This window comes from Mobula birostris, chromosome 9 (assembly GCF_030028105.1).
Source record: "Mobula birostris isolate sMobBir1 chromosome 9, sMobBir1.hap1, whole genome shotgun sequence".
Classification (NCBI taxonomy): domain Eukaryota; kingdom Metazoa; phylum Chordata; class Chondrichthyes; order Myliobatiformes; family Myliobatidae; genus Mobula; species Mobula birostris.
Window position 1 is genome coordinate 147324804 of NC_092378.1, and position 21649 is coordinate 147346452.

The 21649-nt window shown below is 42.6% G+C and overlaps 1 pseudogene; it reads right to left on the reverse strand.

Moving 5' to 3' along the window:
* Window positions 1-370: 370 nt before the first annotated feature.
* Window positions 371-21649, reverse strand: part of LOC140203175 (cytochrome P450 2K1-like) — a 210827-nt pseudogene continuing 189548 nt past the window's right edge.

A 21649-nucleotide genomic window follows, 5' to 3' on the forward strand; every position in this document is an offset into this window, starting at 1 on the left:
TTCTTTTACATTTTAGTAACTTTTTGTTAATGTTGACAATTTGGTAAATATACTTTCTAATTTTATACGGTGCACGATCTCTCATTTCTTGGCTACCAAAATTTGTGTCTGGACAGTATTTTACACAGCATTCACTACAACCTATGTCACTTAATTATGAACATCCATACTATCCTGTATGATTGAACCCCAAATCATACCAACCCTGAACGTGTGTTGCTTATGAAAGGTGGCCTTCTCATCACCGAGTCTCGTGGCTATTAGCAGAGTTAGCTAACGAGCTAAGTTTGTATACGAGCTCTGATGAGAGGGTTACAAAAATAATGAAAAGGAGATAAAACAAGACAAGTCATGAAATGATGTGTTTACATCAGCGATGGACTGCACACACGTTCTGGTACTTTGGGAATGAGGTGAAGTCCAAACCTGATGTAAGCTCCAGATTGGTAACGTTCAGCAGGACTTGAAACCTGAACCTTTGTATCAGGATGGTAAAGAACAGAAAAAGTTCCATCCTGGCCAGGGGCTGCCCCGCACAGGCCCTGCGTCCTACAGAACAGAGTGGCAAAACAATGTCAATTTTCAAAAACCAGAGTTAGTCACCCTCATCCCAAGACACTGAACAGTAACATTCATAATGGGAATGCAAGGAAACAGTATTTCTCTCTCTACAGATGCCGCATGGCTTGCTGTAAGTTCTCTGCTTTCTCTTTCAATTTAGATTTCCAACCGTCGTGTGTTTCCCATTGTTCTGGCCATATTCCCCTGTCCTTATTCACCTCCTCTCGTCAGATTATCTGCCCCTCCCCATGTGTCTTTGTCACTCACTCAGCCAGCACCACCCTCATCTTCATCTTTATTTTCTCTTGATCTTCACCCTGTCATGGACATTCCCTTCATCTCCGGAAACATCCCCACTTCTCTGCAACTTCAACAATTGTTTCCCAAGTATTGCTCGTTCCACCAAAAGGTATTAGCTGACATGTTAACTTTCATACACCCATTATTGATGCTGATTGACACACTGAGTATTTCCATAATAGCCTGATTTTCTTTCACAATGTGTAAGTGCTGGAGAGGGGACTGAGGACATCTCTGGGATGTTCCCTGGAAGAAGCACTTAGGTCATGAGGAAGGTTTTGACTGTTTTCCCTTGAGTGAGACAGTATAGGAGCGGATGTGTTTCTGTGCTGTGTAACTCCATGAATCTAAGCTCAGTGGCCACTTTATTAAGTAGCTCCTGTCCCTATTAAAGTGAGCACTGTGTGTATGTTCATTGTCTTCTGCTGTTGTAGTCCATCCACTTCACGGTTCATCATGTTGTACATGCAGAGGTGCTCTTCTGCACACCAGTGTTGTAACACATGGTTATTTGAGTTATTGTTCCTTTTCTGTCAGCTTAAACCAGTCTGGCCTTTCTCCTCTGACCCACTTTTAATTACAAGGCATTTCTTCCAACTGAACTGCCAGTCACTGATGCTTTTTCCTTCTCACATCAGTCTTTGCAAACACTAGAGGCTGTTGTGCGTGAAAACCTCGGAAGTCAATCGATTCTGAGATATCCAAACCACCCTGTCTGGTGCCAACAATCATTCCTCTGACAAAGTCACTGAGGTCACATTTCTTCCCCATTCTGATATTTGCTCTGAACAACACTGACCCTCTTGACCATGTCTGTTTGTTTCTACGCACTGAGTTGCTGCCACATGATTGGCTGATTAGAATTTTGAATTGACGAGCAGGTGTATCTAATAAAGTGGCCATGGAGTGTGTGATTGCAGTTTATAAAACTGAGGGGTACAGACAGGATCACTGACTGAGACAGTAGTTTAAACAGAGTTGTTGACAACATTTAGGAAGCATCTGGATAATCACTGAAATAGAATAGAAAATAGCAGTTCCAAGGTCTGGAAGATGTGATTGATACTGATTGGTGCACAGTGGTTGGCATAGAATAGTGGGCAGAATGGCCTGTTTCCATGCTCAATGACTATGATTTATTTTCCACCATCTACATATGTTTGTTTTACTATCTGATATAAACATTCCTTCCAATAAATGGGCCGAGGTCAGAGGAGAAATCCCACTAACCTACAATCCAGTAATTTAAACTTCTTACCCATTGAAAAAGGAGTTAAGGCATCTCTCTTCACAAACTTCCCTTCAGCATCCAGAAAGTTGGAAGGGTTGATGTCATCTGGGGTTTTCCATTGAGTTTTGTCATACAACACGGAGGTTAGCAAAGGGATCACTAGTGTGCCCTATGAATGTAATTTACAAATTAGGTTGTTATTCCCTTTGATAATTATCACTGAAAGTATTTTCACTGGAGCGGAATTAACAAACTTGGCAACTATTCCACACTTCAGATACATTTGGACTTCCAGCAGATCTCCAGTGTTCTTCACTCAGCCAAGATCAACTGTGTCCTCATCTTTTTTTTTCATTTTAAAATCTTTTTTATTGATTATTATTGAGATCAACAAAAATACATTTAAGTAATCAAGTCAGCATGTCAATATGTACAATGAGGAATTAAATTACCAAATAACAGATTAAGAAAGCTAAACAATATATCAATGCAGGTAATAATAAGAAAAATAAAGTGTTAAGAATATTTTTTTTTGGAAAAAAGAAAGAAGGAAAAAAAGAACCCCTACTAACTAAAACAAAAAAAAACTGCTAACAAAAGAGAACCTGAAAAGACAGAAAAATAACCATTGACATCACAACCCTGGAGCTATGCACCATATAATCTTCCATAAAAGAAAAACATCAATTCACCAACTCAAATCCATTTAAACAAGAATCAGAAGGAAACAATCTTAATTAACTCAAATCAGATGATAGGAGCAGGCAATGAACCCCACCTTTTCTCCAAGTCAAATCATAGAAACATAGAAAATAGGTGCAGGAGTAGGCCATTCGGCCCTTCGAGCCTGCACCGCTATTTATTATGATCATGGCTGATCTTCCAACTCAGAAACCCGCCCCAGCCTTCCCTCCATACCCCCTCATCCCCATAGCCACAAGGGCCATATCTAACTCCTTCTTAAATATAGCCAATGAACTGGCCTCAACTGTTTCCTGTGGCAGAGAATTCCACAGATTCACCACTCTCTGTGTGAAGAAGTTTTTCCTAATCTCGGTCCTAAAAGGCTTCCCCTTTATCCTCAAACTGTGACTGCTTGTTCTGGACTTCCCCAACATCAGGAACAATCTTCCTGCATCTAGCCTGTCCAATCCCTTTAGGATTTTATACGTTTCAATCAGATCTCCCCTCAATCTTCTAAATTCCAACGAGTACAAGCCCAGTTCATCCAGTCTTTCTTCATATGAAAGTCCTGCCATCCCAGGAATCAATCTGGTGAACATCCTTTGTACTCCCTCTATGGCAAGGATGTCGTTCCTCAGATTAGGGGACCAAAACTGCACACAATACTCCAGGTGTGGTCTCACCAAGGCCTTGTACAACTGCAGTAGTACCTCCCTGCTGCTGTACTCGAATCCTCTCACTATAAATGCCAGCATACCATTCACCTTTTTCACCGCCTGCTGTACCTGCATGCCCACTTTCAATGACTGGTTTATAATGACACCCAGGTCTCGTTGCACCTCCCCTTTTCCTAATCGACCACCATTCAGATAATAATCTGTTTTCCTGTTTTTGCCACCAAAGTGGATAACTTCACATTTATCCACATTAAATTGCATCTGCCATGAACTTGTCCACTCACCTAACCTATCCAAGTCACCCTGCATCCCCTTAGCATCCTCCTCACAGCTAACACTGCCGCCCAGCTTCGTGTCATCCGCAAACTTGGAGATGCTGCACTTAATTCCCTCATCCAAGTCATTAATATATATTGTAAACAACTGGGGTCCCAGCACTGAGCCTTGTGGTATCCCACTAGTCATTGCCTGCCATTCTGAAAAGGTCCCGTTTATTCCCACTCTTTGCTTCCTGTCTGCTAACCAATTCTCCATCCACATCAATACCTTACCCCCAATACCGCGTGCTTTAAGTTTGCACACTAATCTCCTGTGTGAGACCTTGTCAAAAGCCTTTTGAAAATCCAAATATACCACATCCACTGGTTCTCCCCTATCCACTCTACTAGTTACATCCTCAAAAAATTCTATGAGATTCGTCAGACATGATTTTCCTTTCACAAACCCATGCTGACTTTGTCCGATGATTTCACCGCTTTCCAAATGTGCTGTTATCACATCTTTGATAACTGACTCCAGCAGTTTCCCCACCACTGACGTTAGGCTAACCGGTCTATAATTCCCCGGTTTCTCTCTCCCTCCTTTTTTAAAAAGTGGGGTTACATTAGCCACCCTCCAACCCTCAGGAACTAGTCCAGAATCTAACGAGTTTTGAAAAATTATCACAGGATGAAAAGTTCACCGTCTGATTTTCCACAAACTAAGACATAGCATCACCTGAGAGAACCATTGTATCAAAGTGGGAGCAGATGCATCTTTCCATTTCAATAAAAAATAACCCTTCTGGCCAATAATATAACAAATGCAATTACATGTTGGTCTGATATAGAAATACGATGAATATATTGAGGGATTATACCGAACAAAACTGCCAATTTATTAGGTTGTAAATTAATTTTTATAGCTTTAGAAATTGGAGAGAAAATAGATTTCCAAAACTGTTTCAATACAGAACACGACCAAAATATATGTGTCACTGTAGCTGTCTCAGTTTTACATCTGTCACACTGACTATCAATGTTTGGAAAAATTATAGACAGTCTCTCATTTGTCAAATAGTTTATCATGTGCCTCCAAGTACCCCGAGACCTCATCCTTAATAATCGACTCAAACATCTTTACTGCCACCAAGGTCAGACTAACTAGCTTACGGTTTCCTTTCTTTAGACTTTCTCCCTTCTTTAAGAGTAGAGTGACATTTGCAATTTTCCAGCTATTTAGAACCATTGCAGAATCTAGTGATTCTTGAAAGGTCATTACTAATGCCTCCACGATCTCTTCAGCCAGCTTTACTGAACTGTGGGGTGTTCACCATCTGGTCCAGGTGACTTAGCTACCTTCAGACATTTCAGTTTCCCAAGAACCTTCTGTCTCGTAATGGCAACCACACACTTCATGACTCCTGACACCTGGAACTTCCACCATACTGACAGTATCTTCCGTAGTGAAGACTGAAGCAAAATACTTATTTAGTTCGCATTTAATAGGTAGTGGGAGCTTATCCCCAACACTCTCCCTGGCCGTGAAACCTTACGGAACCAGCAGTGCATTGACCTCTGAAATTCCCTCTCTGTCACTCACTTATCTGTAGTTTCAAATTCAAGTTCAGTTTAATGTCATTTAACCAAACGAAATAACGTTCTTCTGGACCAAGCTGCACAACTCAGTACAGAAAACTCACACACATAGCACAAGTTATATTTCCACGATTAAATTAGGAAATAATAAGGTACAGTTATGACACAAGTTAAAAAGTATAACGCTGCTGGCGCTTCATGTGTGATGAGTCCTGGGTTGTGACGGGGTGTTCAGTAGTTTCAGATCCAGATAGATATTCTCCTAATACCACTGTACCTCCTGCCTGATGGTCGAAGGTCAGAGATTGCTGGATAAGTGAGAGGGATCAGTAGCAATGCCTGGGCCCCTGCAGACATATCACTCCTCATAAATATCTCTGATGAGTGCAAGAGAGACCCCGACTATCTTCTCTGCAGTTCTCGCAGCCGTCTGTAGGGAGTTGCAGTCAGACGCCTTGCAATTGCTGTAGCAGACAGTGATGGAGTTGGTCAGGGCACCCTCGATGGTGCTTCTGTAAAAATTCATTAGAATAGAGGAGAAGCCTCACTGGCCTCAATCTCTTCAGGAAGTGGAGATGCTGAGGTGGTGTTGAGGGACCAGGTAGGATTGTCCATTACGTATACTCCCAGAAACTTGGTGCTCCTAACTCTACAGAAGAGATGTTTATGTGCAATGAGAAGTGGTCGGATTCCACCTCACTGAAGTCCACAATCATCATTTTGGTCTTGTCCACGTTGAGATTCAAGTTGTTGTGTCTGAAGGCAGCATACAGTACCAGTCTCTCAGAGGTGCTCAGACCTCTACTGTCAGTCCTGAGTAAAGCAGCTTCTTAAAGTATCTCTGCTTAACCAAGCTAACTCCAATATCTCAGTTAGTTCAACATACACTTATTCCAGGTGCTTATCATTTCTGGGTGAGAGAGGACTCCCTCAGATACCATTTATATCTCTCAGCCTTACTGCAAAAGTTCAAAGTTTGATGTCAGTTTAGTATCAAAGTATGAACTCCCTTTCTTCCTGGGCATCTCAGGAAACAGCTCCTTATCCCTTGCTGGCAGTCTCTCTGCTCAGCACCAAGAAACCCACCATTCTTCGGTCGCGTACATCTGGGGTGTACACCCTGCCAAATCCGTGAGATTGGGATGTCTCTCCAATCCATGGCCCAGTTTGTGTGAATGCTGTGTGATTTCCTGGCCTGTTACAGCTCGTTGTCAGGAAATAACAGACTGCATACCCCATATCATTAAAGGAAGTATTTTTATGAATATTAACTTAAGAGTTAGTAAAGAAAAGAAAAAAACAAAAAAGGGCCCATTATAATTAAGCAGTCAAAAATGCACAGGTGGGATCTCTACTCTTCCAAAATTCATATTCACCGATCCTCAGCAGATTCCTGCACCTTGCTCCATCGAAAAATGGTCCCCACCAGGTTGAATCCTATCATCGGTTCTCTCCAGCGTCTTCTATCTTTACCTCCCGCTGAACAAAAATCAAGGCTCACACCAGTGTCAGGCACAAAAAAACCTGCCCCCCCAGCCTTCTCTCCTGATTGCATGGCTAACATTTTGAAGCACCCGTTATCTTTAACAACAACACAAACTCTGCTTCTACAGGAAGACCATTAGATGAAATACCCTACAACATCAGCAGTGAAACCTTTACCAGGGTGTGACACATATGCTACAATGAACTACCTTGAGATTCATTTTCTTGCACGCATGTACAGGAAAATAGAAATATAACAGAGTTTGATGATGGCAGTGCGCCCGCATGTGCGCAGCTCTCCGGTGAAAAATGATATCGTATCTGTTAAATAGGGGCCGTGGACAATTCTGAGTTGATGGAGAATTGACGTGAAAGCACAGAGGAACATCTGGAGAAATTTCTGAAACGCCCGGTCGCTGCTGTCGTTACTGTGTGGTTCGGAATCTTTCGGAGGGTAGGCCGCAAAATGAGCGGCCTTGCCTGCTTTTGGTGATTGAGAAGGAGGTTGAAACGTTCGGATAGAGATGGCGCACAGCACTTGGTGTCAGAGAGCTGATCAGAGCTCGAAGTTTTCGAATGATTCAGAGTCGAATTGTGGTCGGCATGGCAGGGAGAATTTTTCTTCCTTCTCCCGTCTGCGTGACATGTGGGACATTTGAAAAACTTTGAACTTTACTGTGCTCACGGACTTATTCATCAAGTTATGGTATTGTTACACTGTTTGTAACTATATGTTATAATTATGTGGTTTTGTCAGTTTTTTCAGTCTTGGTTTGTCCTGTGTTTTGTGATATCACACCAGAGAAAATAATGTATCATTTCTTAATGCATGCATTACTAAATGACAATAAAAGAGGACTGCGTGTCTTCATAATCATAATCATAATCAAAGAAAAAAACTATGCACAGTCAAAGTCTGACAAAGAAGAAGAAAATCACTGCAAATGAAGATAACACAGAAAGCATTAGTTGTAAAGAATCAATGAAAGTGAGCCTGTAGGTTGTAGAATCAGTTCTGAGCAGTGGTGACTGATTTTATTCATGCCAGTTCAGGAGTTTGGTGACTGAAGGGTATTAACTGCTCCTGCACTGTGTAGTGTGGGACCTGTGGCTTCTGAACATCCTGCCTGGTGGTGGTAGAGAGATGAGAGTATGGCCTGGATGATGGGGGCCTTTGATGATGGATGCTACTTCCTTGTATTAGCATTCCACCTAGGTGTGTTCAACAGTGAGGAGGCCTTTGCCTGTGATGGACAGGGTGTGGGCTTCATCTCGGATCGAGATTATCATCAGGTGTCCAAGTACGAGTATGCACAGGTGCAATAAGATACCTGCTTGCAGCAACTTTACAGGCACATAGGATCACAAGATTTTCACCATCATCATATCTTTAGAAGCCTCATGTACAGTACCTTGTAAAAGGCCTTCTGAAAATCCAAGTAAACATCATCGATTGACTCTCCTTTGTCTATCCTGCTTGTGGTTTCCTCAATGAATTCCAACAGAATTGTCAGGCAAGCTTTCCTCTGAAGGAAACCATACTGATTTTGGCCTTTTTTACATCATGGGCCTCCATGTATCCCAAAACATCATCCTTCATAATGGACTCAAGCACCTTTCCAACCAGTGAAGTCATGCTAACTGGTCTATAATTTCCTGTCTTTACCTCCCTCCCTCCTGAAAGAGTTGAGTGAAAATTCCAGAGATAGAACGTTCACAACAACAATGTTCATTGGTACAAAATCATACAAGTACGACACAATTAGAACAAAAAACAAATTACACACAGAAATTTTAAGTATTTAGTCACAAACAGTCCTTTTGCCCTTTCAAAGAACAATTGCTGGCAATCAGTCACTCATTTCACCTCACATACCGTTGGAAGGAAATATCCTTTGAAGTTCAAGTCCTCTGTTGTTGAGTGCATGACGTTCAATGGCACAACGTTAGCAAATCTCTGGATTTCGTGGATCACTGCATCGGTGTACGGCAAACTTTTCCGATCTTTAGTTCTGGGGAACTGCTCTGAACCAATCACGGTGTTGATTTCTTCGTGGACTTTTTCTGAAACACAAGGAGATAGTTAATGCACTCAGCAGCAGGGTGAGAGCACAGATTCTCACATGAGGAAAAACAGTCATCAATCAGATGCTCCTCACCCTGAATCTGTGGATATTTCATCATCAGTAGCATAGCCCAACGAACTGTGGTCAAAGTTGTCTTCATTCCAGCACCAAACAGGTCGGCTACTGTGAATATCAGGTTGTTTTCATGGAAATATGTATTTGGGTTCCCTGATTCCTGTAAAAGATGATAAGATCATAAGATACATGTGCAGAATTAGGCTATTTGGCCCATAAAGTCTTCTCCACTATTCCATCATGATGAATTTATTAACCTTCTCAACCCCTTTCTGCTACTTTCTCTCGAAAACCTTTGACACTCTACTTAATCAAGAAGAAATTAACCTATGCTTCAAATATACTAAATGACGTGGCATCCACAACCAACTCTGGTAAAGAATTCCACAAATTCACCACCCTCTGGTTGAATAAGTTACTCTTCATCACTGTTATTTGTGTTCTGAAGCTGTGCCCTCTGGTCCTAGAACACCCCCCCCCCCCGCGCCCCCGTCCAATATAGGACCTACAGTAATCATCCTCTTTACAACCACACTCTCAATATTCACACTTCCAAATATTCAACAGATTTCAATGAGATCCCCTCATTCTTGGAAAAAATACAGGCCTGGAGACATCAAATGCTCCTCATGTGTGAACCCATTCATTCCCAGAATAATTCTTGTGAACGTCTTCTGGAGCCTTCTTCAATTCCAGAGCATCCTTTCTTAGATAAAACTGCTCACAATGCTCCAAATGCAGTCTGAGCGATGCCTTATAAAACCTCAGCGTTATATTCTTGCACTTATACTCTAGCCCTCAAGAAGTGAATATTAACATTGCATTGGCTTACTTACTACCAACTCAACCTGCAAGTTAGCATTTGAGGAATCCTGTATAAGGACTCGAAGTCACTTTGTACCTCTGATTTCTGAATTTTCTCCCCACTTAGAAAAAAGTTTCTGCTTTTATTTCTTCTAACAAAGTACACGAACATACATTTTCCTACACTTTATTCCATCTGCCACTTCTTTGCCCATTCTCATAATATGCCCAACTCCTTCTGAAGGCTCTCTGCTTTATCACCACTACATGTCCCTCCACATATCTTCATATTTTCTGCAAACTTGGCCATAAAGACATCAATTCAGTCATCCAGATCATTGATGTATAATGTGAAATAAGGGGTCCCAACACCATCCCCCATGGAACTCCACTAGTCACCAGCAGCCAAAGAGAAAACACCCTTCTTATTCCCACTCTTTGTCTCCCGTTGTTTATCTTTGCTAGTATCAATCATGTAATACCATGGGATCTTATCTTTTTAAGCAGCCTTACCTTCAGTAATGGACTCCGACAGCTTACCAACCTCTGTAGTCAGGCTAACTGGCCTATCGTTTCTTGTCTTTTGCCTCTCGCCCTTCTTAAATATTGAAGTGATTTTTGCAATTTTTCAGTCCATCAGAACCATTTCAGAATCTGGTGACTTTTGAAATATCACTAGTAATGCTTCCATAAACTCCTCAGCTAGCTCTTCCTGAACCCTGGGGTGTCATCCATGAGATCCAGGTGACTTATCTACGTTCAGACCTTTCAGCTTCCCAAGTGCCTTCTCTCTGTAAATGCTCACATCTACCCCCTGACACTTTCCATGCTGCTGGTGTCCTTGACTTCCATGTCAGCATGGTTACCTCATCCTCCTTTTAGAATGCAGGAGTTTAGAGACAGGAGTTCGAATCCCACCATAGTCCTGAGGGATAAAATCCAAAGTACTTCAATAACTGTGGAATTCTATAAAAAGGGTAACATGCAAACTATGAGCTGTTGTGGAACATACCTGCTGCTGCTTTAACATGAACGCATCAATAAAGCTCCTTGGATCATTTGCAGCCAGTGTCTGGTAGTTCTTGGTTATGAAGTCTTTGATAAACTGCCCAACCATTATTTCATTTTTCCTTATTTTCTTGTGTGAACCGGGTAGAAATCCCAGTATGGAAAAAGAATTATAAAGCTATAAGTAAAAACATTGCTATCAGTAGTATTGTTCTGAAATAGAAGGAAGTGCTGACTACTTTCATTGTCCCTGGCTATGGTTGCAGCATGCTTCAAAGCAGCCACCATCATACTAATCCCTGGGGCATCAGTGGCAACATGTCCTAATGACCACAGACCAGGGGCACTCACTCCCATAGTTGCCAAGTGCTTGTCCCACATCAAGGGTATCATGCCGGCTACCTTGAACCAGCACCAGTTTGTCTACAAGGTCAATAGTTCAAGTAAAGATGCCAATTCAATAGCCTTTCATACTGTGTTGGAACTAAGATCACAAAGACACCTACATCAGGCTGGTTTTGGTTAATTACAACTCAGCCTTTAACAAAACACTACCGAACAAGTGCTGCCAAGCTCCACAATGCAGGTCTTCGTATATCGATCTGTAACTTGATCTTGAACTTCTTCACTAATCTTTCTCACATGGTGATACTAGGCAAGTGCACATCAACACCCCTCCCCCAACCCTGAATACTGGTGCCCCACAGAGGTGTGCCCTGAATCCCCTTCTCCACTCTCTCTTCACCTATCCCTGCACTCCCGCTCATGCTACAAAGTCAATCACCAAATTTGTAGATGGCGCGACTGTGATTGGCCTAATCACAAGCAATACCAAACAGAGAGGAGGTGCTGAAACTCTGTCTGATTGGTGCAGGAATGACAACCGATCACTCAACATCAAGAAAACAAAAAAAGATAATTGACTTCAGGAGGGCAAGAGGTCCTGGCCAAACAAGCCCTGTTATTCATAAAAGGTGAGCTAGTGGAAAGGGATTCCAGCTTCAGGTTTTTGTGGATGAACATCACTGAGAAGCTCTCTTGGTCTCTTGCAGCAGAATCTGGACCAACTGGGAAAAATCCACAAAAAAGGACAGATGGAATTTAATGCAGAGAAGCGCGAGGTGTTGCACTTTGGTAGGACCAACCAGGGTAGGTCTTGCATGGTGACTGGTAGGGCACTGAGGAACATGGTAGGCTGTTTCAATGGCTCAGCTTGGACTAGATGGGCCAAAGGGCCTGTGGCTGACCCAATACTTTTCTGTGACTCTATCATAGTGACTATACTACCTGAGGTGATTACGGAGAGCTAATCTGCTCCAAACATTGCTGGCCAACTTTTATCAAAGTGCGATAGAGAACATACTGACATACGTAATCACAGTGTTGTAGTCTTGCTGCAGTAAAACTGATCACACACCACTGCAACAAGTGATTAGTGTGGCTCAGCACATCACTGGGACTCAACTACTGGACTTGGAGACAATCTACAACTCTAAATGCCAACAGCATACCCATAACCTTATTAAAGACCCAACCCATCCTGAACACTGTCTGTTCAATCTCCTGCCATCTGGTAGGACATTAAGAAATTCTTAGGCAAGACAATAAGACTGAAAAAGAGCTTCTTCCCAGGGGTTTTCTACAGCTGAATAATGCTACACCACAGCTTAACAATGGCATTTGAGTGTTACGGACTATAAAATCACTTGTTGCGTGTAAATATGGGATTTTTTAAAACAAATTAAGCCATATCATATTCATTGTAAATATCTGTTTTGCAGGGGCAGGAGTAGCACCGTAATCTCATTGTCTTGAGCAATGGCAATAAAAGTTCTATTCTATGTCAAGTCAAGTCAAGTCGCTTTTATTGTCATTTCAACCATAACTGCTGGTACAGTACACAGTAAAATCAAAACAACGTTCCTCCAGGACCATGGTGCTATATGAAACAACACAAACCTACACTAGACGACCTGAAACAACACCAAACTACATTAGACTTCAGACCTACACAGGACTACATAAAATGCACAAAACAGTGCAAGAAAGTACAATAATTAATAAACAAGACATAAGGCACAGCAAAGGACAAATTGCAATATAATAATAAATGATGTAAATGCAAACAATCTATTAACAGGAATTGAGAAAGAAATGAGCAAAAATTGCAAAGGGAGTGGAGTGTTGTGTGTGGATCTGTGTGTGTGTGTGTGTGTGTGTGTGTGTGTGTGTGTGTGTGTGTGTGTGTGTGTGTGTGTGTTGGTGTTAGACTAGACTCTGGGAATTGAGGAGTCTAATAGCTTGGGGGTATAAACTGTTACACAGTCTGGTCGTGAGAGCCAGTTCAACATCAAAACAAGCAATTGATCATCAATACCAAAAGCCTGCATGGATTAGAGAAATGGCAACAAATCGTTAAAAATGTGAAATTAGGTGTGCTAGAAAAATCATTGCAGGCACTACCCATTCATCAAAATATTTTTTTTCCAAAAAATCCCTTCAGGAAAATGCTATAAGGCTATTAAAACAAAAATGTCATGCCATCTGAAAAGTGTCTTCACCCAGGTAGTTAATCTGATCAACCATTCAAGTTACTGTAGACCACCCCCACATTCCTCTATCTATTACCCCCATCACTGCACTGTACCTTAAACACCTTAAATCACTTTTTATAATGCTGTTTATATTGTAAATACATGCTGGTGTTTATGCATTTATGCACATTTTATCTCATATTTTAACTTTATTCTTTACATATTTTTTAGTCTCTATTTTGTTAAATATTGCCGCTCTTTTAGTTGCATGTCCCACCAACTAATATTGATTGGCACCTGATTAGTTTCAAGGGTTTAGATGGGGCTGAGTTTGTTAAGTGTGTCCAGGACGGATTCCTGTCACAGTATGTGGACAGGCCGACCGGGGGAATGCCATACTAGATCTAGTACTAGCTAATGAACCGGGTCAGGTCACAGATCTCTCAGTGGGTGAGCATCTGGGGGACAGTGACCACTGCTCCCTGACCTTTAGCATTATCATGGAAAAGGATAGAATCAGAGGGGACAGGAAAACTTTTAATTAAGGAAAGGCAAATTATGAGGCTATAAGGCTAGAACTTGCGGGTGTGAATTAGGATGATGTTTTTGCAGGGAAGTGTACTATGGACATGTGGTTTAGAGATCTCTTGCGGGATGTTAGGGCTAAATTTGTCCCGGTGAGGAAGATAAAGAATGGTAGGGTGAAGGAACCATGGGTGACAAGTGAGGTGGAAAATCTAGTCAGGTGGAAGAAGGCAGCATACATGAGGTTTAGGAAGCAAGGATCAGATGGGTCTATTGAGGAATATAGGAAAGCAAGAAAGGAGCTTAAGAAGGGGCTGAGAAGAGCAAGAAGGGGGTATGAGAAGGCCTTGGCGAGTAGGGTAAAAGAAAACCCCAAGGCATTCTTCAATTATGTGAAGGAAAAAAGGATGACAGGAGTGAAGGTAGGACTGATTAGAGATAAAGGTGGGAAGATGTGCCTGGAGGCTGTGGAAGTGAGCGAGGTCCTCAGTGAATACTTCTCTTCGGTATTCACCAATGAGAGGGAACTTGATGATAGTGAGGACAATATGAGTGAGGTTGATGTTCTGGACCATGTTAATATTAAGGGAGAGGAGGTGTTGGAGATGTTAAAATACATTAGGACAGATAAGTCCCCAGGGCCTGAGGGAATATTCCCCAGGCTGCTCCACGAGGTGAGAGAAGAGATTGCTGAGTCTCTGGCTAGGATCTTTATGTCCTCGTTGTCCATGGGAATGGTACTGGAGGATTGGAGGGAGGTGAATGTTGTCCCCTTGTTCAAAAAAGGTAGTAGGGATAGTCGGGGTAATTATAGACCAGTGAGCCTTACGGATGTGGTGAGATAGCTGTTGGAAAAGATTCTAAGAGGTTGGATCTATAGGCATTTAGAGAATCATGGTCTGATCAGGGACAGTCAGCGTGGCTTTGTGAAGGGCAGATTGTGTCTAGCAAGCCTGATAGAGTTCATTGAGGAGGTGACCAGGCATATAGATGAGGGTAGTGCAGTGGATGTGATCTATATGGATTTTAGTAAGGCATTTGACAAGGTTCCACATGGTAGGCTTATTCAGAAAGTTAGAAGGCATGGGATCCAGGGAAGTTTGGCCAGGTGGATTCAGAATTGGCTTGCCTGCAGAAGGCAGAGGGTGGTGGTGGAGGGAGTACATTCAGATTGGAGGATTGTGACTAGTGGTGTCCCACAAGGATCTGTTCTGGGACCTCTACTTTTTGTGATATTTATTAACGACCTGGATGTGGGGGTAGAAGGGTGGGTTGGCAAGTTTGCAGACGACGCAAAGGTTGGTGGTGTTGTAGATAGTGTAGAGGATTGTCAAAGATTGCAGAGAGACATTGATAGGATGCAGAAGTGGGCTGAGAAGTGGCAGATGGAGTTCAACCCGGAGAAGTGTGAGGTGGCACACTTTCGAAGGACAAACTCCACGGCAGATTACAAAATAAATGGCAGGATACTTGGTAGTGTGGAGGAGCAGAGGGATCTCGGGGTACATGTCCACAGATCCCTGAAAGTTGCCTCACAGGTGGATAGGGTAGTTAAGAAAGCTTATGGGGTGTTAGCTTTCAGAAGTCGAGGGATAGAGTTTAAGAGTCGCGATGTAATGATGCAGCTCTATAAAACTCTGGTTAGGCCACACTTGGAGTACTGTGCCCAGTTCTGGTCACCTCACTATAGGAAGGATGTAGAAGCATTGGAAAGGGTACAGAGGAGATTTACCAGAATGCTGCCTGGTTTAGAACGTATGCATTATGATCAGAGATTAAGGGAGCCAGGGTTTTACTCTTTGGAGAGAAGGAGGATGAGAGGAGACATGAGAGAGGTGTACAAGATAATAAGAGGAATAGATAGAGTGGATAGCCATCGCCTCTTCCCCAGGGCACCACTGCTCAATACAAGAGGACATGGCTTTAAGGTAAGGGGTGGGAAGTTCAAGGGGGATATTAGAAGAAGGTTTTTTATTCAGAGAGTGGTTGGTGCGTGGAATGCACTGCCTGAGTCAGTGGTGGAGGCAGATACACTAGTGAAGTTTAAGAGACTACTGGACAGGTATATGGAGGAATTTAAGGTGGGGGCTTATATGGGAGGCAGGTTTTGAGGGTCGGCACAACATTGTGGGCCAAAGGGCCTGTACTGTGCTGTAATATTCTATGTTCTTTGTTAACTCATCACAACAAGTTCCTAATACACACAAATGTACAGTGCCGTGCAGAATTCTTAGGCACATATCTATAGCTAGGGGGGGGGGCTATATCTTTTGCACAGTATTGTATATTATGTCTTCCCAGTTTTCAAATAACACTTAATATTACTGAGCTAAAACAAATCTAAGTGCTCTCATTTCTGATTCCCAGCCACCTTTCTACTTTAACCAATATACAGTACTGCGCAAAAGTCTTAGGCACTGTAGCTACATATTTGAGCCTGGGACTTTGGCACACTACTGTGTATGGCAAATAAAGTTGATCTTTGATGTTAATTACAGTTGTTAATAGGTGTTTATTACCACAGTTGTTCTGATCAGGAACATATGTCTGAAAGGACAGATCCACAGAGTCTAAAGGCCATATCTGACCAATGTGTGGAACCACTGGATGGTACACAATGGCGGCCAACTGATAGACCAATGGAGAACATTTCTCTGTCACAAACTCACTAGTCGACTATATAAGTTGCTTTGTTCATGAATTGAAGGGCAGGTACTTGCAAATCCCAAAAATATCTGCTGGGACTTTTCCAAATAAACAACAATTGAAACAGACTCAGTAGTCACTTTATTGGGCAGCTCCCGTCCCTAATAAACCATATGCTGCTGGTCTTCTGCTGCTGCGATACTTCCAATTCAAAGTTCGATGTGGTGTGTGTTCAGAGATGCTCTTCTGCACACCACTGTTGCAATGTGTGGTTATTTCAGTTATTGTCACCTTCCTGTCAGCTTGGAGTGGAGCTCTGACCTCTCTCATGAACAAAGCATTCTTGCCCACAGAACTGCTGTCACTAGCTGTTTCTTTTTTTAATTTTTGCATCATTCTCTGTAAGCTCTGGAAACTGTGTGTGAAAATCCAAAAAGATCAGCAGTTTCTGAGATACTGAACTCACCCCTTATGGCAACAACGATCATTGCACAGTCAAGCTAACATTTCCCCCCATTCTGATATTTGGTCTGAACACCAGCTGAATGTTTTGATCATGTCTGCATGTCTTTATGCATTGAGTGCTGCCACATGACTGGGTGATCAGATATTTCCATCAACGAGCAGACGTACGGGTAATGGTACTGAATGTGTGGTTGCACACTCTGGTGAACAATGAGATTTGAGCCAGAGGATGGTGAATTTGTGGAACTTAGTACCACAGGCAGCTGTGGAGGTATTTAAGGCAGAGCTTAATAGGTTCTTGATTGACGATGGCATCAAAGGTCATGGGGAGAAGACTGGGGAGTGAGGCTGAGGAGGGGAAAAAGGATCAGCTGTGATTGAATGGCAGAGCAGACTTGATGGGTCAAATGGCCTAATTCTGCGCCTATGTCTTATGGTCTTATGGTCTTACTTACCTGAACCATTGAAGAACCAGCAAGCTGAACATTTTCCTTTATTCTCTTTATCAAACTGATGAATGTTTGGTCATCATAATCAAATCTATCACCAAAAACTATGGAACAGATGATATTGCCCACAGCGGCATTTAACTGAATGGTTGGATTAAATTCTTGGCCTGCAGAAACACAGATCATTCACAAGTTACGGAAAATGCAGAATACCATTCGACTCTTTATTAAGTGTCCTGAATAGTCTTTCAGTTTCCTCTTTGAATTCAACATATTTCTGGTGATTTTCACTTATTGATTTCTATATGTTATGTACAGTGCCTATAAATATTATTCATCCCCCCCCCCCCGGAAGCTTTCTGTGTTTAATTGTTTTACAACATTGAATCACCATGGATTTAATTTGGCTTTTTTGACACTGGTAACACAAAAGGACTCTTTTATGTTACAGTGAAAACAGATCTCTACCAGGTGGCCTAATTATTTACAAATAATAAAAGAAACAAAATAATTGATCACATAATTATTTCCCCCCTTTAATATGACTCACCAAATCATCATGGGTGCAGCCAAATGGTTTTAGAAGTCACTTAATTAGTTAAATGGAGATCTATGTTTGGAGACCTGTGTGCAGTCAAGGTGTTGCAATTGATTGCAGCAAAAATATACTTGCAGCTAGAAGATCCAACTGATGATGAGTCAGTGAAGAAGAAGAAGAAAGCCCTTAACTCTGACTGGAGTCACCGGGCAGCTGTCATAACGGCCTGTTTTTAGCAGGCTTTCCTATTTTGACAAGCCTGAGCTGCTAGATTGATGCTCCACCCAGCATAGATGGAAAGTATGCAAGGGAACTGGCTGGATTCGAACTCGGGAGCCTTCGCTCTGAAGTCAGGTGCTGATGCCAGTACTCCACCAGCCGGCAAGTTATATATCTCTCGTTACATGCACGTGCAGTGCAACTCTTTGAGTGATTATGTGGAAAATTTGAAGTTAATAACTCATGTCCTTCTACTTTAGGCCACGAACTTATCAATCACTCCTCCTGTGAACTACTTTCTGGAGGTCCAAGACGCCGACTTCTACAAAGAAGGGATCTGTATGCTGCATGACCACTGGATGAAGTGTGTAAATGTAGGAGAGGACTATGTTGAAAAGTAAATGTGCTAGGTTTCCTAAAATTGATTCCGTCTACCTTATCAATCACCCCTCGTATATTGTGGTTAAATGTTTGTGGTTTTGGCCCTTTTTGATTAGAACTGATGGTACAATTGTCTTAAACGCTGAGCTGTAGACAATAAACAGCAGCCTGACCTAAGTATTAGTATTTTCCAGGCATTGCAAGGCCAAGTGGAGAGCCAATGTAGTTACATCTGCTGTAGACCTACTGTCTCACCAGCCCTCAGCAGACTTCAAATCCCCTGGTTCAACCATGGCCTTTGCTTTTGGCATGTCAGGTATGTTCTTGGAGGCACACACTCATCCACACAAGTCTTGATGAAGTTGGTGATAACTCTGGTGTATTCAATAAGACTTGAAAATGAATCCCTGAATATCATCCAGTCCACTGATTGAAAGCAGTCCTTTAAGCCAGGGGTCCCCAACCTTTTTCGCACTGCGGACCGGTTTCATATTGATAATATTCTTGTGGACCGGCCGACCGGGGTGGGGTGGGGGGTAGGGTTGTCAACGGACAAGAGTAGCAGTCAAATACGCCGGGTTTACCCCGAGAAAGACTACGATGACCATGAAGCCTTGCGCGGGCACCAGTGCGCATACGTGTACGTTTTTTTTCTACAAGTCGTTTTTGGCGATTCTGCTCGGTGTTGGGGGGGGGATGGGGGATGTTAATCACGACCGGAATATCGGGGATAAGTAGCTAATACACTCAATTTCCTTCTAAAAGGGTTTATCTAACGAATTTAATATTAAACACACAGCGCATATTTTCCTCGCATGAATATAGTGATAAGTCAATTATCGGGGGAGGACAGGGAAGCTTGAAGTAAATGTTGAACGAACTTCCAGTAGAAGTGGTAGAGGCAGGTTCGATATTATCATTTAAAGAAAAATTGGATAGGTATATGGACAGGAAAGAAATGAATGGTTATGGGCTGAGTGCAAGTCGGAGGGACCAGGTGAGAGTAGCGTTCAGCACGGACTAGAAGGGCAGAGGTGGCTTGTTTCCGTGCTGTAATTATTATATAGTTATATAAGTCAATAGCATCGTAACATTTTAAGTATCGTTTGGATATTAAACACGCAGCACATATTTTCCCCGTATGAACATATAAAATCATTGCAACACACCAATATCGCTGAATCAGTGGGAGCCCTGGGCTTGTTTTCCTGCAACAAGACGGTCCTATCGAAGGGTGATGAGAGACAGCGATAGTCGAACGGGGTTCCTAATGTCCAGTCTATTCCGCAATTTAGTTTTCGTTGCATTCATTGCAGAGAGACGTTGGAAATGGAAGCAACGTTTTCAGTACTTTCGTAGCTATCTCAGGATATTGAGTCTTGACTTTGATCCAGAATGCCGGCAGAGATGTTATGTCAAACATACTTTTCAGCCCGCCGTCATTTGCAAGCTCGGGGAGTTGATCTTCTTCCAGCGCTGTCTGTCTGTCTGTATCTTGTTTCACGGCGGTTGGCATCCAGCTTAATGTTGCATTACCGCCAGCCTCTGCTCCAGAATGTGCACTAGACATATATTCTAAATTCCTTCACCCAATCGCGCGCGCGCGCACACACACGCTAAAATTACCCGGACTTGTGCTCTCTCACCCATGCCCAGCAACCCTTTAATGTGAATTCCTGCACCCCCAACTCCCTTAATTTATTTCACATCATCTCTCTCTGTATCCCATACTTCCTGCAACACAAAACTGCATGTTCTACTGACTCCTCTTCCTGACATTCCTCACACAATCCTGTCTGGTGTTTCCCTATCATTTTCAATGTTTTCTTTAATGCACAATGCCCCAGCCTTAACCTAGTCCACACAGTTTCCTCTCTTCTGTTTCCATTACCTACCTTAGTACCTGCAACACTCTTTTGTATTTGATATAAATGCCTCCCTATCCCCTTCCTGTCCCATCTTTCTTGCCACATTTGGTTGACTTTTTCCCAGATTACACACTTAACCTCTGCTTTACTGATACTAATGTGCATTTCCACATTTTCTTTCTTTAACGCCCTCTTTGCCAACTCATCCACCCTCTCATTCCCCTTCACCCCTACATGTGCTGGAACCCATAGAAAATTTACCTGACCTCCCTGATTTGCAATTCTTGTAACTGTGACGAGAATACACATAGATTAAGATGTTAGCTGTCCTGTGCTGGCACCAGTGGGATCAGCAGTTGGTCTGCCACCTGTCTTCAGAAGAAAGAGAGATAAGGAAAACAATGGCACACACACGACACCACGAGGTAACGAGACCCTGGAAGCGGTGCGCCTCCCACAAGTCGGTGGGAGTTTTGGAGGGCTTGTCGCGGGACCAAGCCATAGACGCACAGGGTGGAAAGGTACGACTGGCGGGAACCTGGTGTGTGTCCGCCCTTGCCTGGGTGCCAGGTTCGCCGCAGAGAAACGATCGTATCTGGAAACGGAGGGGTCACGGTCGGTGACCTCAGAAGACATCACAAAGGGCTCGCCCGAAAGCTGACTGCGAGGAATATCGAAGGTCTATGTGGAAGCCGTTTGAATATTCATTCGTTTTTGCTCTCTCTCTCCTTCCCCCCACTATACATCGCCACGGCAGTGATTACTGTGAACTGAACTGAACTCAATTGAACTGAACTTTGCGTCACTTTGAAACTGGTCATTTACCCCTATACGACGATAGAGCTTGATTGATCCTGTTATCCTAATTCTGTGTACATGTGTGTTTATCATTGCTGAACTGTTGCATTTAATATCCTTCTGATTAGAGTACTGTGTTGCTTGTTTCTTTAATAAAGCTTTCTTAGTTCTAGTAATCCAGACTCCAACTGAGTGATCCATTTCTGCTGGTTTGGCAACCCAGTTACGGGATACGTAACATAACTAACTGAAGGACTTCATAAAGTACATCTTGCCGACTGTGTGAAAAGACCTTAAACTTGCTAGAACTGACGATGAATCTGAACATATCAATGCTTTGGCTTGTCTGGCTTTCTGCACCCATTGCAATGCAACCAACACTGCCAGCATCTCCACTGTAAACACCCCTAACTTATTAGATGTTCTTCTGCTGATTCCAATTTCTTTTGCTGGTATTACCACCCGAAACCCTGTCACTC